Source organism: Hevea brasiliensis, chromosome 5 (assembly GCF_030052815.1).
Source record: "Hevea brasiliensis isolate MT/VB/25A 57/8 chromosome 5, ASM3005281v1, whole genome shotgun sequence".
Classification (NCBI taxonomy): domain Eukaryota; kingdom Viridiplantae; phylum Streptophyta; class Magnoliopsida; order Malpighiales; family Euphorbiaceae; genus Hevea; species Hevea brasiliensis.
The window spans coordinates 115,564,951-115,577,450 of record NC_079497.1 but is presented as its reverse complement, the minus strand read 5'-3'; positions in this window follow the sequence as shown (position 1 = coordinate 115,577,450).

Here is a 12,500-nt window from a genome sequence, read left to right as displayed (position 1 = left end):
TCTCTATAGGGGCGCGAAACCGCTCTTGCTTACCGCAATTATTATAAGGGAGATAAATTGGGCGCGAAACCGCTCTTTCTCCCCGCTTCTGGTGCTGGTGGGCGAGAAAGCGCTCTTCTCCCTAATTCCCCTAGGTCCGGGCCCAAACTCTTCTATTCCCGCTGCTGGTGGGCGACAAAGCACTCTTTCTCCCTGGCTTTAACAAACCAGATCCAGAGGATCCTGGGAAATGCCCCCTTTCTCCCTGGGAAACGACCCGAAACCCTGATACAGCATTGAAAGCCTTTCCCCGGTTATAGCAGTCGACGCGCAATTCTTATACCGAAAATCGCATTTCCTGATCCCCCATGGGAGGCAGCCCGAAAACGACCGAAAACACTATTTTGGTTTAGCGCGAATGGCCTTAGATTTGATTCTCGATTGGGACCCGAAACCCTTGTTTGATTGTTCCCCAGGGCCAAAGCCCTATTTCTCACCGCTTCTTTCTGGTGGGCGAGAAAGCCCGATTTCCCTATTTCCCGGTGGGACATCCAAATCCGGCTAATAACTCCTATACCGAAAATCGCTGTTTGATGACCCCCTGTGTAAAAGCTTTCTCTTTCTTTATAGCATAACAGCCTAATACCCTTTCCTTTACTAAAGAAAGGCCCTTCAAGCGGTACGGTAAGTTTCATTCCCGAGCCATTTTCTTATGAGAAAGGCAAAGCTCGAGTTGAATGCGAATGACTAACTGATCACGCGATATTGCTGGATCGGGCTTTCGCCCATTGTCCTGGTATACTGACTGGCTAAAATCTCAACCTCTGGGACAAGATTTGACAGCTCTTTTCGTGCATTTACCCCCACATCCGGACAAGGAGACTAGTCAAAGGAGAGACGAAGAAGAGTCAGAAAAATCAGATTTCAAAAGCCCACTCAAAAGAAAGGAGGTCTCCGAGGCGAGGTTTTTATAACTGCGGATGAATCAATAGCAGCTTTGTGGATATTACCTAAATAATAATATCTGTATTATAGGGCAGTGACAGGGCTAACTGCCCATCTGTCCTTCCTGCGTTTGAAAGGATAAAGACTCCTACAGACTTGCTTGCAGAAGGAATAGAACGAGATGCTCCTAGGACAGAAATTTGATCACTCGGAACTGACACTCCAGGGAATGAAACTCACTCAATAGCTCTTAGTTCTGACCAACCCCATCCAAGATAAGCAGAAATGCATCGGATTAGCCTAGCAATGGGCAGTAAGGAAACTAAGTAGCCTGGTGGCACGACACGGAAAGACCTTATCACTATGCCAGAACTGGAAGGATTGATTCTTTCCTTAAGGTCATATAAGGCTTTCCAAGAAACTGGCCTGGAAATGGTCTTTCCAGTGGTCCTTGGGGGAGGGACTTAGCCAACTGGCTCCCACTCGTGATAGAATGATAAAATAGTAGCAATGAAAGAAGGAGCTAAAGGGATTTATCCTGCTACTGATATGATACTTATACTTCCAATGGGTCTTCTGAGTGAGAAGCATATGATTATGCCTAAACTTGAAAAAAACGTATTATTATATGTTTACCTGAGTTAACCCGATTGAATCAGCTTTTATGAGAATATCCAATGCTCCTAGCTCCAAGGAAGTGACCCCACCATGCCCTCGGGAGAAAGTATAGTATAGTAAGGGCTCGCGCCTCCGGTGTCTGCTGCTAGGTCATACGTTCAATCGATATAGCATTTCACTAGGCAATCCAGTTGCCACTTCACTAGCAGTCACAAAGGGCGAAGGAAAGTCAGATGAAAGTGATCAGTCTTCTCCGCGGTACTTATGCCCGACCTTTCAAAACCAGTAGCATCCTCAGTCCTAGTGGTTCTTGCTGGCATCTATAGATAGAGAGTAGTAAAGAACCAGGTTCCCCCGTATGGAGCCTTTTTGTCTAGTCCCACCTAGAGCGACAGCTGCAGACGTAAGAAAGCAGCAAGGAGCTTGACTACCTGTAAATTGTAGGGCTGAGGTCTTTAAAATTAAAACACGTTTGAGTAGTTCTTGTTCCCGTAAGTGAGAGCACTGCTTGCTCGGTCCTCTAACAAAAATGGTAAATAAATATATGCATGCAGGCCAGGTTGGTACCCTTAGAGTCCGGTCTTCACTAGAGAGTGGCAACCCTAGTTCCTTTGTCCAAAGTCAAGATAGGGATCGTAACTAGGCTCCTTTGCAGAATTCAGGCCTAGCCATTGAGGGCAATTCTACACGGGTCCACCCCACCCGTGCTTATCGATCGATAGAAAATCCCAATAAAGGTAGGCTTGCTCTCCAGGATCGGTTTCCAAAGAATTGTTGGATGTATACTCGTCATTTATGATAATCATCCCAGCCGTCTCCCGGAGCCGACTCTAATTAATTAACTAGCTTCTGAGGTCGGAACAGGGAAAAAGCGAATCTAGATGTCTCTGCTTGGATTCCATCCAATGGATGCCTACCTTGAGGTCAATCGAGAGTCGATCCGAGGGAATAGACTCAATGCTGTTCTCAGTTACTTTGAGTTCTTTTATGCTGTCTGTCTGCGTCTTTTTCTTCTTTCTTTTCAAGTCGAATAATAGAGTAGGAGGCTTCAAATCCTCATACAACATAGTATGAGACTAGGCCGATAGTTTGAGAGGTAGCAAGTCAAGTTTCAAGGACTCCTTCTTTCATGCTTGGCAAGAGTGGGTTTGTTTGGCGGGTGAAAGCTATTAGCTATTACTGCTATTTATTCACCTGAAGCGTGAAAAAAGCTTCCGTGGGTTGGGCTTGGTTGATTGGTTCCGTGTTTTCGACTATCCAGCGTTCCGGACTGAGCTTCTAGCCTTTTGATTAGCAGCATCTCATTGGATGCAGAGTAAGCGCCCGAAAACTACATCCTTTAGCATACTGATTGCAATCCTTTCTCAATACTTGGCCAATGATAGCCATGCCTCCTAATTAACCATCTCATTTTGACTCAGACCTGATGAGCTCAAAAAATCCCTTCGTGGACTTCAGCTATAACAAGAAGCATGGATTCATGTTTGCCTAAACATTTAAGAAGCAAACCATCCACGCTTTTCGCTTTTCTCTTACAGAGGTGGTTATCAATGAGGACATATCTCAAGGATCTAAGCTTTCTTTTCTATCTGTCTTTTCACTTTGATCTTTAAGAAAGTTAATGATAGGAGTTTTCCAATCTTACTCATTAGAATATTAGAATCAACTTGCATGACTTCAAGAGTTCTCTCTATCATGAACTGAGGCCAATGGGCGTTTATTTTAAACTGTAATGAGTTTTTGAAATGGCAGTTTGACTCCAGAGGCAACGTCGAGCCATTTCATTGGCTTCTTGATTCAAACTCCTTGGGAGTATATTCAATGGCGACCCCCATGAATTTGCCTTTCAATTCGATAGCCAGGGCATGATACTCAGCCAAGGAGTTACTACGGCACCTATACTCCCATGTATATTTTTAGGCAGGCTTGGGTCAGTCAGTTAGTGCGGTCTCATTCCTGTTATTCCGGGCAAGCCAGTACGGTACCCATTCTATATGGTTTATAGATAGTAAGTAGTGAGCCAATCAACTAAGGCAGTCTCCGGCCCTGGTTCTTAACAGGCGAAGGTGCGTAGCCCTTCTTTTATCCAAAAAATTTTATATAATCCGCTTTTTTGATGGAAAAATCGGCTCTTAGCCTTTACCTTTAGCTTGGAATTAGGAAGGAAGAGTCTATCTAACCTATAGGTTAAATAGACGGAATTAGTATGCTATGTCTGTGGGACGCTTTCCTAAGTTTCATGGAATATCGTAAAAAGAAAACCCCGTTGTTAAAATAGCTTGCCTTGAAGTAGCCTTGTGGCATAGATAGCAAGTCCTACAGAGAGAGGGCCTTTGGTTCAGTTTCTCAATTACATCGAGCAATCCGTTGATTCCACTATTGGAAGTGCTGTTATGATCGATTTGGCTTTTCCTCTTCATTAATAGCCTGGGAACTGAGATTATTAATCAGAGTATGCCAGGTCCGTCTTTGACCGGTTCGGGTTCGGGACTCGTTCTATGACCGTACTCCCATGTTTTAGGAGTTTGAGAAAGCTCTTCGTCCGACGCGGATACGAGCTTCTTCGATTGGACTGTGACATAGTAAATGCGGCTCGGAACAGCTATGAGGCACTGAGCCCTTTAAACTTCGCTCTTTGAGCCGGCTGTCCCTCTGCTCAAGTGGCTTTTTTGGTTGCTTTCTGGCTTGATGAAAGATAGGTTGAAGTCTTAGAGTTAGACCTAAAGGCTTTCTCCTACTGCGCGGACCCGTCCCCGAATCCGAAATGGCTACGGCTACCTAAGCTTGAAGTCGAGTGTTGGGGCAAAAAGCCGAACTACTGATAAAACTTCGGGCAAGGCAAGCGACTGAGGAATGAAAGATAATGTTCTCCGCGGCACCTGCCTGAACAAAAAGATCTGAAAATAGAGTATGTGAAGATGTCTACTCTACTCCCTTCTTTCTATCGACATCCCTATCTGTCATAGAATTTCATGTGTTAAGCATATAGCTCGGGCTCCTTCGTTCCGTAACCGTAACCTTAGGAAGTGCGGGTTAACTTGAGCTAATGGCTGGCGCCTCTGAAGCCTCTGAGCTTCTAGCTAAAGACTATTCTCGGTACTCCATCAACTCAATGAATTGCGTAGAAAACGATCAGGTGCTCATCCGCCTCTCGGCTTCCTGATCTTCACTGGTCGGAGGCTAAGAGCTTTCTTTGACTCTGAGTCATATGGGATGGGTCCCTACTCTCACTATGGCATAGTGGCCCAACGGTTCCTATGAAAGTCATAGCCGGACCTACTATCCCTCCCCTCTCGCCGATGGTTTGAGAGTTGCGTTGGCGTGACGCTAATCTACTGATATTCGAGTGCTTGAGTTTCACTCATGTAGAGATAACGAAGGGAAAGGGCATTTATGAGGTGTATGGACATTTTTCCACGCCTTTCTCCTTAACTAAGATTAAGATAAGAGGTAGTCCCCTTGGGTTAAAGGTTTCAAGTGAAGCCTACCTTGTTTGATATCCCAAAGCCATCCCTAGTTAAAGAAGTCACTCCGGCTTTTTTCTAACTCAAAGCCAGTGAGCTAATCGGAGGTAGCTCCTTCTGTTAAAAACAACCTATCTTGTATTCTTATCCAATGGACTCTGAACTAGACCTGATGGAAGTGATCAAGTCTTCAAACATGGAGATGGTCCTTCTACCCTTGTCCGGATATGCTCTTCTGGTAATGACAAGCAAGCCGGAACCATTGCTTCAAGCAGGCTTCTTGGCTTGGGGACGACTGTGATAACGAAACTCGAGACTAACTGTAAGGTAAGGACTTGCTAGTTCCTTCCTTCATTCATTTTATCAATGGGAGAAGTAACTCCTTGCTAGAGGGACGAGCTCTCTGCCTTTCCTACCTAGTTAGAAGCTTAGCTTAGTCGTCTCCATCATTCGATTGCGTGTCAATGAGAAAAAGAGAAAGACGATTAGTATTAGTTAGTAGAAAGCCATATTCCCTTGGAGGAGTTCCACCAACGGACTGAAGTGAAGGCCTTCCCCCTGGCTACCGCTTGTGCTGCCTTGAACAAGTGAAAGATGTCAGTTCCAGAATACATGACTTACATATGAAATTCTACATTCTTGTACGACAATAGACTTTTTCTTCATCTATCAGTCTTTTTTCTATTGTAATAAGTTTATAGACTGTAGTTATTCTCTCTTATGGTCTTTCATATTTCTTCTTCTTACGCTAACCTTACATTAACTTTGCGCAGACTGATCACTCGTGGCACACAAGCTATATGATCGATTATTCAAATGCGCTTCGATTTCATATACTCACTTCTTCGCTTTACTCAAACTATATGCGGGAGTCACTGTATTCTAAAAGGAGTACCCGAGGGCTTTAGCGGTTCCCGTGCTGATCGATTTAATTAATCAAGCAAAGGAGTAGATTTGTTGTTCCAGATCGGGGGGGAGGTGTAAGGGCAAGAATTGTCTAACCAATCGATCCAGTATACCTACTTTATTCATTTCATGGCACGGCCAGACTCCTTGTGCTGTCAGGTCATGAAGGCCAAATCTTTCCCATCCAATAGCTCTTTATAAGCTGAATCCACATTTTCTTTTGAAAAGTTCTGTTAGGTTATTAACCAGGAGATCCAGCCGGAAAGACTTTCGATAACTCAATTTCCGAAATCGGTTGCCTTCTCTAAACAGTTTTGTACGCTAGCTAGGGCTTCTCCTTTTTCTTTTCTTTCACTTCACAGGCGAGGAACTTCCATGAGGAGGGTTCGCTCTTCCCACGTTGTCAGAGTGGGGGTTTTTTGACTTCAACCGTATACCATGACCTGGCTTCAAACCCACCGGCCCGAAACGGGAGAATTTTTTAGATGCGGAAGTAGACTTAGCCCCTCCTCGCCTAAAGGCTCTTATCGCAGCGTGGCGTTCAGCTGCCGTTCATGTTACCTCCTTTCTTCCATCTCGTTGGCAGGTTCATAAGCAGGGGAATCAGACTGCATTCAAGGGCTTTTTGCTCCCTACAAAAGAAAGAGCGTCAGTGCTGCGTTCGTTCCTTATTCCTGATCCCCCTTACTTTGCTGACACTGAAGCCAATACCAATAGTCAGTAGCTTCGCCATCTAAGGTTTCCCTACCAGATCAGGTTTTCCCAGATGAGTAATCTTCTTCATCAGGCTTCCTTCTCGCACTCGAAGTGGTAGCGGTACTGGAATCTTCCCTAAAAAACCTATGAGATATGGTTTCATTCCACCAGTCCCCTAACATAGAGAGCAGGGGGTCAAAGGGCTTCACTTCGGAACCTTTTCTTGCTTTTGAGCTCTTCCATCTCATTTCGATGCGCTGTTGTGCCTCTTTGGTTGAAGACTGCTGGCTGGTCTCGACCTCTTATCCATACCGCCGAGTGAGCAGATGTTCAAACTCCAGATTTGATAATAGAAAAGGAATCAGTCGAAAGAAAGTAGCCTGTGCTTGGCGTCAGCTACGAAGCCTCTGTTTGAAAGGAAGCAAACTAAGATGAAAGGAATCCAGAAAGGAGAAAGTTAGATCGAAAGGCCCACAGGCGTTAGAACTCAAGCTCGTAGTCTCGGAACTGCTTGTATCTCGCTTTTTGAGAGTGCTTTCTTCTCTTGGGACTGGCTAGCACTCCTTCCCCACAAAGTAGAACATAAATGCCTATCTTTACCTCACTAACGTCCAGACTATATAAAGCACGTCTTAAATGCCTTTAGATCTGACTGACCGAACCGAACTAAATAACCGATATAAACGCCTACAGATTCACTCTATTTAGCTGACTTTCGAGCTCAGACTGTCTTAATACCGTACCCCGCAATATGAAGACTGATCGCTCGCTTCGTCTACGAATAGTCAGTTTTCATTCATTCTGCAGTCTACTCTGGCTTGAAGACAAAGCCATTCGCTAATGTAATAGTAATAGTCTATCTCTTTTATATATTGGGCTGGCTAATCTGCTCGGATTCTCATTAATTCTCCAACTTCACGCCCTACTCGTGGGGGAAGGCTTTCTAAGTCGGATCAAGTACTGCCTTCTCATAATAAGATATAACTCGTCAGTCAGCTTAGAGGTATTAAATTCTTTTGCTCCTTGACGATAGGGATTGAGGTGTGCTTTATAACAATGAAATAGAAAGATAAGTTTAAGCATGGGACTTTATCCAAAGTGGGTCCTAAGCTCACAAATCTCTACCCGAATAGGGTGAACCAGAGAGACGAGTGCATCGGTACCTTCTTTACAACTATATGAACTCCATTCACTCTCTGCATCAAAATTCCATCTTTATCCTCTCTCTGGTCCCTGGGGGAACCAACCATTTCCTATAATTGCATATCTTAGGATGCCCAGGGTAAGACCATACGACTTCCTTTAGCCAGATTCACTGTAATATCACTGTAATAGAATATTCAACTCAGTCCTCTCCTGCTAGTCGAGTCTCCCTTATCTCTCTTGGTCTAAAACTCGTACGAAACTCCTGCTCGTATGCTTCGACTCGAACCTCATAAAGGGAATTGGCACTTCACTCGCTTAGATCACGTCTGCTTTTTCTGTTTGATTGGTCTTTTGCCTAAGCTTTGGCGAGACCTTGAATCGATAAATGGAAGGGCTACTGGTCATCGCAGGAACTAAACTCCCGAAGACCTCATCCAGAGGTCTTTGATTCCTTGCAAGACTCATATAGTAACCCGTCACCCTACGAAATGAAAAGAGATGGCGGTTCCTCGGCCTTGCCCCATTCCGCTTCTTAACCTATGTATTGGGTTGGGAAAGCTGCTTAACTTCGTGCCTCTGCCCTTTAATCCTCTCCTTCTCCATTCGACATGGCTACAGCCAGACAGTCTTTCTTGAACGTAGGGCAGTTCGTTTCTAATAGATTTAGATCAGGGTCTAAATAAGACAGACGATATGGGGAAAACTAAACTTGCATTCCTTCATTAATGTTATTTCATTTCGGTTGAAGATGAATCAGGTGCGACATAACCCATTCAATTAGCTGCCGCTTTCCTTCAATTCCACTACCTGCCACTAGTTGAAGTGATGTTCCCAGGCCGGGCTAGCTTCTCTCCCTAGGGTCGATTGTCCGTCTAGTGAGTTAGCGCTGAGACTTTTTCTCCTTTACCCACCAGTCAAGGCAAGGCTGGTCATGGTGACAATAAATGCTGTTTCAACTCCATATCTGTCAATCAAGTTCTACTCGCTACTAAAGAAAGAAGGTCCGGTCGAAGCGAAGGAGTCACAAACCTTCAACTCATCGAGGAAAAGGCAATCAACTCTTTCTCTCTCTCAACTATTTGCTCTTGACGTAGTGGCTACCACCAATTTATCTAAGACTAAGTAAGACTAAGATCGATAGACGCATGCGCCCCGTGATGTGATGAAGAGAAACTGATCTTCTTAGTCCCAGAGTCTTGTAACTCACTTAGTCTGGAAACTCAGCGCTGAAAGCCCGATTATGTTCGACTTTGAAAGCGAAACTGGCTTTCTTTTTTGCCCTCGCCCTGAAATGCTATAAGTTTTTGATATCGCTTTTCTGGGGAAAATGCTTGGTAGTGCCCAGACTTGCTTTTCCCACCGACCGTCAATTTAAGGCGAGTGGCTGATTTAACACAATCAATGCGTTGAAAAATTCCTCTAAGACAATCATAGTCTCAGTGGATGCATCTTGAGGGCATATTTCAACTGTGAACCTGATTGATTATTCTTTTTTCGACTTGCTTGATCTCACAAGGAACTGCTAGCGTCTGAGTCTATCTCCAATCCCTATCGTGAAATAGCTTAGATAAAGCTCACGGGAAAACCACACTTTTCTTTCTTCATTCGGTTAGGTCAGGTCAATCAGCCCCTAAGCTGGCCTCTGTCTGGTCAGTCTAAGGCTGGGATGGGACTCCCCAATGGAATGGTGTTAGAGCGGCTTGGCATTCCGCCCCTATCGCTAAATCAATGAGATACGTGGATCAAGAAGCTATCTTTGTTTGAGCGGCTCTGCCTAAGGTCGAGCTGCTATCGCTGCTTGCCCATCTCGTCTAGTGGCTTTTGCCTTTTTTAAAAGATATTTTCAACTTTTTTTTGTCTAGAAAGAGAATGCCTTCTATAATAACAAATACATAATCTAAGGGAAAAGACATGAGATCAAGTGAGAACTCAAGAATGTTCTTGCTCCTCAAGAAAGACAAGACGGCAGGGAACTAAGGTGATGGCTTGTAGCTTTTCCACCTACCTATCATACAATCTATACTTTGAGACCTGATGAATGAAGGGCGGGCTCACTCCTCTAATGCTGTGATAGAAGAGAGGTGCCAGGGGAATCAATGCTCTCAGCTGAAACAGGGCTTGAAGTCTTCGGGCAATCTGCTTCCTATCGAGTGGCATCAACCAGAATAGCTGATCGAGCTCTTTGGTACGCGGCTAACCTTTCAAATTGAGCTGTTCTTCTTACTCCCATAAACTCAAGAAATTGGGTTGGGTAAGATAAGGACTCCTATAATAAAGCTCTTTTTCTTGCTCTCGTGCTGGATGTCATCTCGGCATATCGGTCGGTTTAAGAGGAATCAGGGGTCATTGGCCGTTGACTTTTTATTCTCTTCTCTGAACTGCTCTTAGGCTAAGATTGAATCCGCTTCTCTTCCGTATTCCTCCGCTCGAGTTTCTGTTGCCGAAGCTGTCTTTCAGCCCTTTCTTTCAAGCTTCCGTGAGTCAGCTCGGTAGCTAGTCTAGTCAAATACATTCTCTTCCCTGAATAGGGGTTGCTCCTTCTTCTCGTCCACTCGGGAATGAAGCCTTCCCTTTCGCTGCTAACCTTTTAAATGGAGTTGAGCTGGCTACTAAATCAATTGCTTCAGTGAAGGTTCCTTCATCAAATCAAATATAGGTGGCAGGGTCAGACAAAGAGTCCACTGCTGTCCAGTCATAGTCAGTAGAAGCAGCGTAGGCTCAGCTCGATCCATTTCTTTTCAATGATTTGATGATAAGCAATTCATGCACAATTCAATTCTTTCCACGCTCGGTTCAAACGAGAGACCTCAAACCAACAAGACGGGCAATCCTCTCGTAGACTGAGCACTATTAGCTGTATATTATTCTGTACATACGGTGTAAATACCGTATATTCTTGTATTTTTTTTTTACCATATATATAAAAGATCTCCTAGGGCACAAAGCCCATCTTGCTCTCCAATTCTACAAGCGCTAACCCAATCTCACTGAATGAAGTTTCACATCTTTCGTCTCAACTTGTCGGACCGCTACTCGAACCCGGAGCGATGGGTGGGGAAGGAAGATGAGGGTGAACTTCAATGGAGAAAGAAAGCACTCGATGATCAGTTCTCTACCGGGACAAAGAAGATGATCACCAGCAGAGAAAGCAATTCGAACCTTATAGTCTCCCTACTGTGAGGGAGACTGCCCGTGTCCTACTTCCTTTGAATGAACACAAACCAATCACGTAATCATCTATACATATGTCATTATTGGAACATGATCCGATCTTCGAGAAGTAGTGTTATGATGCTTCCATCCCTTTTATCTTCTTTCGAGAGAAGAGGTAGGCATTTATGCCTCGACGAGAAGTCTTTAGGAGACCTGTTACCGTGCTACTCTTCACTGGTTAGAGATCTAACTTCATGGGTGACAGCCAGGGAAAATCCTCTCATCAACGGGACGGACACAAAGAGGTTCATTTTATTTCCTAATTCAAGTGTGGAGAATGATTGAACGGAGAAAGAAAGAATCATGCGCAACAGGCTTCTGCTAGGCAATAAGACTAGACTCTGACTGACTGACTAAGGATTTTAAGGGAGCTCGGAGCCTGATGCCCCTCGCCGTCTTGGCAAGGTTTGGCAATGAGACTCAGTTTGACATCCATCGAAAGCGGAGAGACCGAAGGAGAGTGTCCTTCCCCAGCATCCATTCCTTCGTAGTCTTGTTTGATAGTAGGAAAGCGTAACCTAAGCGCAACAACGAGCTTCCGCCAGACAATTGGACCGCTCACTACTTTGACTATTACTGGGAGACTGATCATCCAGAGGAGAGCAAAGAAAATAGGGTTTCGGTTGCTTCACTTCACAGGGTAAGGGGGGCTGGGCTATTCATTACCGAGCTACTCTACGTATTGGTAGGACTATAACCCTCTCTTAGAAATCCCCTCTTCATCGGGTCAGGCTGAAAAGGCCTCGTTCTTCCTTCCTTCCTGGAAAAAGGAGTGTAGTGTCCTATTCTGCCGCTTCGGGTGCCTCAGCTGCTTTGTATGATTCATATGAAGCAATCGGATGCGGATTCCTCTGCTTCTACGGGGGATTCAGATGTGGATTCTAAGGCTAATGCTGCTTCATACCTTACCCGGTTCGTTGGAACCACTTCGTTCGGATCCACGGAACTACGAAGCTAGGACGGTGGGGAAGGATAAGAGATCATATCTGTGCGTTCCCGGCCGAGCTTCTTCAATTATCTTTTTTGGATGATATTGGAACCTTGGCTATTTCACCCACCCACTGCCCCTTCTCAATGTGGCTTAAAAGCGCTCTTTAAATGTCCTTCTCGAGCATACATAATATTTTTTTTTCGCTTTGTCCCCTACCCTAGGATTGAGGATTTTCATCCTATGCCCACTGCTCAAAATCCGAAGACTAGCTTTCGTACATAAGCTCCTCCAACAGCTTAGGAAAGAGCAAGGACGAAGCGAGCCACGGGAATAAGGCAAGCAAAGGCAAGGGTCAATTGGCCAAGCCATCATCATAGGGGATATAGGCATCGTCGAACAACGGATCCACTTGCTCTAAAAGCAAGCCTGACCTTTACCTTTCACTTTGACTGACCCCTCTTCCGTTGGTCTACTAAATTGACATAGACCTCCCCCTATGGAAAAGTCAATCCACTCTCCCTAATGGTCGAGCTATTGACATCTCTGCCCCTGAACAGGATAAGCTTTTCCGCCCCTTCCCTTATTCAGCAGAGTGGTGCTCA